Source organism: Palaemon carinicauda, chromosome 15 (assembly GCF_036898095.1).
Source record: "Palaemon carinicauda isolate YSFRI2023 chromosome 15, ASM3689809v2, whole genome shotgun sequence".
NCBI lineage: Eukaryota > Metazoa > Arthropoda > Malacostraca > Decapoda > Palaemonidae > Palaemon > Palaemon carinicauda.
This window is the reverse complement of record NC_090739.1, coordinates 67,619,907-67,627,645: the sequence shown is the minus strand read 5'-3', so window position 1 is coordinate 67,627,645 and position 7,739 is coordinate 67,619,907. Positions and strand designations below refer to the sequence as shown.

Sequence of the window (7,739 nt, the reverse complement as noted above, 5' to 3'; positions counted from 1 at the left end):
TGAATAAATTCAACTGGGTAGTGTGATGAAGAATAGGCTACCTACCTGTACATATTTCAGATAAGTTATGACTCAAGGAGACAAACTCGAGCATTTGAATCAAAAACATCTCGTGTGAATTTGATTCGTTTGCCCTCTCATCGTATGGTTCTCCTAAGCGGGAAATATCTGGCGTCTCATTGGCTGATTCATCCTCTGTTGTGATTGGTGGCTGTAGGCGACGTCATAATCTTATATTTTATGAATGAATTCAACTGGGTGGAGTTGAAATGTCTATACTTATTGTAGATAAATTAATGATTGAACATTGCAAATTTCATGAAAACAAACTCATAATATTAATAATTTAGTAATTCAATAAATAATTGATATTTTTCACACGTGTAAGCTAAATCAGTACATCATTTTTGAAGAAATAATTAACTGTGTTCTGGCTACGATGTTAGATTTGTAAATAGGAATTTGTATACAAAGGCAACAACCAATCACAGCTGAGATTATACAGCCAGTCGGAGGACCGGAATATCCTATGAGGAGAGAGTTCCTGGAATTTATGAGTTGCTGTTTGAAAAAATGCCTGAATTTTCTTAATATCGCTTTCACGCGTTCTACCTAAGGAGGAGGAGGACGGACGGAACGGACCTGGTGATAAGGAAATTAATTATAAATATTTTTTTTTACGAAACATATGGACATAAGATATTTTAATAACATAATTTATTAGGTGAATACACTGTAATTACCAAATCATTACTCTTATTAACAGAAATACGTCCTTGTGACGTCATAAGGAGTAGGATGAACTTTAAAGCTTGTGACTGATTAGTTTTGTTTGCTAGTTTTAGCAGGGTATTGAGTAAAACGTGGTTGATATTCGATGTCCAAATAAATACTATTGTTTTATTGAACTTATAAAGTGATTAGTATTATTAAGAATAATGCGTCTTTGGGATGTCATAAGGTGTCAGATGGGTTTACAGTTTGTCTAAATCTAACTGATTGATAAGTGAGGTTTAAGTGAGGTATTGAGTTATACGTGGCGAATATTATTATTATTAATATTATTGTTATTATTATTATTATTATTGTTATTATTATTATTATTATTAGCTAAGCTACAACACTAGTTGGAAAAACCGGAAGCTATATCCAACAGGGAAAATAGCCCAGCAAGGAAAGGAAATAAAGAAATAAGTAAACCACGAGAGAAATAATGCACACTTGAAATAGTTTATTAAAAAAAAAACAATAACAACATTAGACTACATGTCAGCCTGTTCAACAAGAAAACATTCGTTACTAGTTAGAGCTTCACAGTCAATCACTCCTTTTCAAACATCCCATCACCACCCAAAACCTATCCCAATATCCTAAAATAAATGTTGCAGAATATCCCCTACCCAACTACCTATCCCAATATATCCTACCCAAACACCCACGGGCTGCAAGACTGCAAAAGCCCGTGTCTGGCCAAAAGGGCCAGGCAATCTTCGACAGAACAATAGTTAGAGCTTTTGGAGTTCCATCGATTCAACTACCTGATTCGGAAGATCATTCTACAACTTCGTCATAGAATACTGTGTAGTATTGAGCTTCGTGGTGGAGGAAACGTGATGATTAAAATTAACTGCATACTTTTAATTACGAACAGGATGGTATTGTCCTGTAAGATCTGAGTGTTAAGGATGGTCAAAATTATGAAAAATCTTTTGCAACACGCATAACGAATTAATTGAAAGACGGTGTCATAAATTAGTATCTGGACCAGGGATAAGAAACTTAATATACCTTAAATTTCTGCGCAACAAATTAATATGAGATTCAGTAGCTGAAGACCAAACATGAGAACAATACTCGAAACAAGGAAGGATAAAAGCATTAAACACTTCTTCTGAATAGATTGATTGTAAAAAATCTCAAAAGATTTTCTCAATAAGCACATTTTTTGTGCAACTGTTTCTCAAAGGTAAATTTGCTATCAAGAATCACTCCTAAAATTTAAAAGAGTCATATAGAGTTAAAAATAAAAACATTATTAGTGCTGAGATCCAGATGTTCAGGAGCTACTCTCCTTGGTCTACTTACAATCACTATATTATATTATTATTACATCGAGCTTAGATGATAAATGAACTGCAAGCATGACTGTAGTTCGTATTGTTTTTGTTGCATTTCAAGTATAATTCAATTATTCAAAGGAATAATATAATGTTTTTAGGCGCATATACGACTGGTCCATTTGAACGTTGTTACTGACCTTAAGATATTTTGTATTTCTGTATTCATTACCTCACATATATAGTTATTTATAATTCCTTACTTCATTTTCCCCAATGAGCTGTTTCCCCTGATGGAATCTTCATCATCATCTATTAGCGTGCCTTTTTCCCCATTCGTATGGGGAAACACGGTTGCCTTCTTTTTGAAGGACTTTGGCTTTGGCTCTGGGTGGACCTTAGTCCCGACCATAGGGCTCATAACATTCTTCTCTTAATTATTTATTATTCATTACTTCTTTTCCCAGTTGGGCTGCTTTCTCTGATGGAATCATAGGGCTTATAGAATTATTCTTTTTCAACGTGGGTTGTAACTTTGCACTAGCAAATAACACGTTGAGCGTTACAAAATTTACAAGCAAATAACACGTTGAGCGTTAAAAAAATTTAAAGCAAATAACCCGTTGAGCGTTACAAAATTTACAAGCAAATAATACGCTGAGCGTTACAAAATTTACAAGCAAATGACACAATGAGCGTTACAAAATTTACAAGCAAATAACACGCTGAGCGTTAAAAAATTTACAAGCAAATGACACAATGAGCGTTACAAAATTTACAAGCAAATAATACGCTGAGCGTTACAAAATTTACAAGCAAATAACACGTTGAGCGTTACAAAATTTACAAGAAAACAGCTGTCTAGGTATAGTAATAGATCGGCTGTTTACCGCCCATTTCAAAGCCTGTTGATTCACGTCACTCCTCCGAAGGTCCGAACAGTCGTCATACCAAAACAAAGATTTAAAAGTCGTTGCATAGTTTACGTAGTGCAGGTCAGTTAACCGTTTATATTCTGTGATTGATTAGCGATTCTTGTATTTTTTTTCATGATATTTTGATCATCATACTGTTTAGCATGGCTGTAGCAGAGGCAGATTAGCTGAATAAGCATCTACAGTCTAATATTTATAGTAGCCAAGGTCTAACTACCTACGGTAAGTTCGTCTACCAAATCAACACTTACAGGTTTTGTTTTCATCGACAATGCCAAATTCTGGGAAAGATTTGTTGTATTCCCTGGTGAATAGGCAACCTACGGTAGCACTTAGCTTAGTTTTAGGTTATAAATGTCTAAAATCTTAGTTAAACTACCTTACAATAGGCTATTCAGTTGACAAGACTATAGTAAATGGCTGTAGGGGTTAGGCTCAAGAGATGGCCATCTTAATCCAAGACCTTCGATGATTTTGATTACACAATATCTGGCTCCAGTTCCTTGTTCAATCAATAGAACCAGTTTGCATATAAAACTAGCTTACGTGTACTGTCACTGTCATTGCTGACAGAGTAGACTGCAAAGCTACAGGTAAAGGTCTATTTTCATTCCATTGAGTCTTTGGTAATTTTGTATATTATTACATCGTGTGACTACGCACAAGAAATATATGATTTCCTATAGCAAATAACGAGATTTAACCGGTTTTGATGACCATTTCAATCGCAAACAAACAGATCAACCAATTCGGTTAGTTATAAGTTGACGAATTGGTTGATGTTATTACGGATGAAATGAATGAGAAAACCAGTTAAATCACGATATCTACTATAGGAAATCATATATTTCCTGTACTAAATCACACAATGAAATACAATACAAATGAACCATATAAATATTAACACTGTGGACATATATACTGAGTTAAAATATATAAACAACAGATGTCGGGGACGATAACATTAGCAACGTTACCAATGGTTGACAGAACTACCAACGATGACGAATGGTACACAGTGTTACCAACGGCACGATGTCATTACTAGAGGTAGAAATAATAAATATTTCCATACGTAAACTAAATAATGATTCCATAAAACTATTACACAATAAATAAAGAGTACCAAAAGGCCACAGAACCTAACAAACCCACCTAACCTTGCCTAGAAGTACCCCGGTCACAAAACACATATAATAAGAATGGGGGAATGACTTACCTTCATACACAGTACTACCAACGATGACGAATGGTACACAGAACTACCAACGACACGATGGCATTACTAGAGCTAGAACTGCTAAATATCTCCTCAGATATATTCAATAATTTCTCCATATAAGTGGTACGAAATATATAAAAAGTACAGAAAGGCCACAGAACCTAACAAACCCACCTAACCTTGCCTAGAAGTACCCCGGTCACAAAACACGAATAATGACTATTGAGGAATGACTTACTTTTATGAAGGAAACGTCGAAACTTGCTGGACTCGGAAGGAAGAGACTGACGGATTAACTTCTATGACTGGGATTAAGAAAATGGTCAACATAACCTGAATTATCACCAAAATCACCATGGAATTGAGCCACTGCTTTTAGATACGGAATGCTGCAACCGATACAAGTTTCTATAATATGATCCATCTCAAAATACGTGAAAAAAAACGCACTAGTAACGAAGGACGAGTAACTAGGTCAAAGGTTAAAACGGGAAAGGCAGGGGAACAATGGGTCGGAAAACAGCAAATACAGAGATAAAGGAAGGGGGGGGGGGGTAGGGAGATATTTGAATAGGCCTAGAGTGATGATTGGTTAAGGGAAAAACAACGAACAAAAGAGAAAACATGAATGAACTAAATACGGAAACTAGACGAAAGAAAAGTTTTATAAGACACAGAGGAGAGAAAAGGAACTAACCAACAAAAATAAATACAAACAATATAGGAAGATAAAATGGAATGAACGTTAAATAATAGTGAATGGGAATATAAAATGAGGAGATCATACCGAGAATTAACTGGATAAAAAAACTAGTCCAGGGTAAGTATTTATGTGAAACCGGGAAGGGATAAAGAAATAACCCAACAAATAAAACCAATATAGGAAGGTAAAATGGAATGAATGATAAATAATATGGAATGGGAATAAAAAATGAGAAAATAACACTAATAAAAAGAGTAAAAGGGGGAGTGGAAACTCCTGCGCAGGGGGCGGGGGGATATATGCGCAGATCGGAAACTGGTGAAACGAACGTATGTACAAATGGGAAAGGAAATAACAAAACAAATAAACCCAATATAGGAAGGTAAAATGGAATGTATGATAAATTATATTGAATGGGAATATAAAATGAGAAAATAATACGGTAATAAAAAGAGTAATAATGGAGAGAAACGAAGGACGGAAGGTGGGGCGAACGAACAAACGAACAAATGGGTGCTAATGTTAGCATGAAACGCTAACATTTGATCTACATCAGGTATGGAATGATAACATTTAATCTACATCAGGCGTTGGCAGCACTGGTTACTGTATTACTACTACAAGAAATAACCTTTGAAACGGCTCCTCCCAAATATATCCAGGTATACTGATTTGTCTTTTTCTACGGTTATAATAAATACCAGAAAGAAATGTATAGAGAAGAAAAGGACTGAATTACGGTTATATATCGATTCCCCAGTATGTTTTCCCCACCCAAAACCCCGAGTTCCCACTGGGGGTCCCCCATTATCGGCGGATATAGATGTATATATATTTCTGTAACTATTCATTTGCGACGGGAACGAGTGTTATTTTCGAAGGGAGCGTAATTTTTCCTATAAGAAAAAGTAGTTGGAATACTAGGATACATTGAGATGTAATAATATACAATGAAACCGAGTCTTTTTAGTTAGTTGAGACAGGTCTCCAAAGCTAGTGATATCCTTCTGAAAATCACGAAATACATATTTTTGTGTATGACGTTGTATGTAATGTACTGTATATGAAATTAGGCTATAGATTCACTTGTTAATGATTGTCCCAACATTATTCATTCTAGAAAGGCTCTGCAAATGAAAGGAAGGTACTTGCATACAAAAGAATTACTTAATACTGCGTCCGCCATTCATTTTGTTATTAAAATGAATGGTCTGAATAACCCAATGTCGAAGACTATGAAAAGTACACTTCATATGATAAATATATACTTTAATCTAGCCAAGTTCATGAACCTTATACTTTCCTACTTGCTCTCCTGTGTTTTGTGCATTTCTGGCCATCCATGATTACTGGGGAAAATCACCTGTTATATTAGATTTTGGACCCCATTATATGAGAATGATTATGGGAGACCCCATTGAGAAACCATGGTTTTTGTTTGGGGAAATGACAAAAAAATGAGTGATTTGCATCAATAATAATGGCCAGAAAAACATAATAAATGGAAAAGTACTACTAGTTGAAAAAATATATGTAGCATGGAAGTGATGTCAAAGTGTCAAAATTTTAAAAGTTATGACTAAAAAATCAAATTTTATAAAGAAAACAAACTCAAGAACACTCCCTAACCTAAAGTTCCTTACCTAACCTAACCTAGAAGCCGTATCCATACCTCCTGTGGCGGGGGTTTCTCTCCCTGTGAACTCCCATAGACTGCTTGTATCCTTACCTATCTCTCCCCCCCCCCTTACACTGCTGTATCCTACCTACTCATACTTACTCACCTAGGCTACACCCCCTAGACTTCTTTATCCTTACCTACTTGCCTACTGGCAGGGCTACGACCCCCTTAGACTTCTGTATCCTTAACCCTAAGACTATTTGCTTCCAAAATGGCTTTACAGTTGGCAAGGTAACACTAAATCATGATATTTCATAAATTTTAGACTAACTTCATACCTGTACTGTACTATTAATCGCCAACTTTTACTTTTCCTCTTCAATAAGAAACTGTTCATTACAGTGGTGAAAAGCCATCACTCAGCCTTAAGCCAAGTCTTTAAACTAAAGGACGTAGATATTTTTTTCTTAGAGGAAATATCTATGCTCATATAAAGCTTTAAGCAAACCTGCTCTTCAGTTGAAGTGAGACCATCATCCTGGAACGTCAAGGTTTTATGTTCCTTGAAGGGGGCACGCTATGAACTGTTGAGGCTAGCTTCAGATACGGATCTTACTCTTAAAATGGTTTTCCTGCTTGCTTTAGCCTTGGGTAAATGAGTCGGTGAACTTCGTGGTTTCTCTTTCAACATTACCCATTTAAGGGGGTGGAGGCAGGTATGGCTCTCCTTCGTTCCTGAGTTTGTAGCAAGGATAACAAATCTATCGATACCTGATTCCAGGTGTCTATCTTTCCAGACCACGAGTCCCAAAAAGGTAACCGATGATCCTGATTAGCTGTTATTGTGTCCTGTGAGAGCACTGAGGTGGTATCTCAACCATACGACTGCTGTTAAACGTCAGTTGCAGCATCTTTTCATCAGCCCAGGGAGGGCGAAAGAAAAGATAACGCAGGCACATGGAAATGTCAGACGTTTACTGATCATTATCTGTGGGATGTGACTCACAGGTCCCTAGATATTTTCTCTTTGGGGCCTGTTGTAGCTGCACAGTAAGTGGTATAGCTACCTTGTGTTCTCTTACAGAACCATCAACTTCCGATCAAGGGCAAGGGTTACATGTAAGACTGGGATGAAATTAGAAATGGCCGGCCTTTCTTATCTTTCAATGATCCCCTCTCTTGGGGCACAGCCTCAGAGAGT

At 36.3% G+C, this 7,739-nt stretch overlaps 1 protein-coding gene across 3 annotated transcripts in view; it reads left to right on the top strand.

Moving 5' to 3' along the window:
* The first annotated feature begins 2,928 nt into the window (after positions 1 to 2,928).
* Positions 2,929 to 7,739, top strand: part of LOC137654652 (POC1 centriolar protein homolog A-like) — a 99,504-nt gene continuing 94,693 nt past the window's right edge. The window contains exon 1 of one of the 3 annotated variants that reach the window (XM_068388476.1): positions 2,929 to 3,052. The gene's annotated coding sequence lies outside the window, so the exon portion shown is untranslated. The other 2 variants (XM_068388477.1, XM_068388478.1) reach the window with 2 other exon arrangements.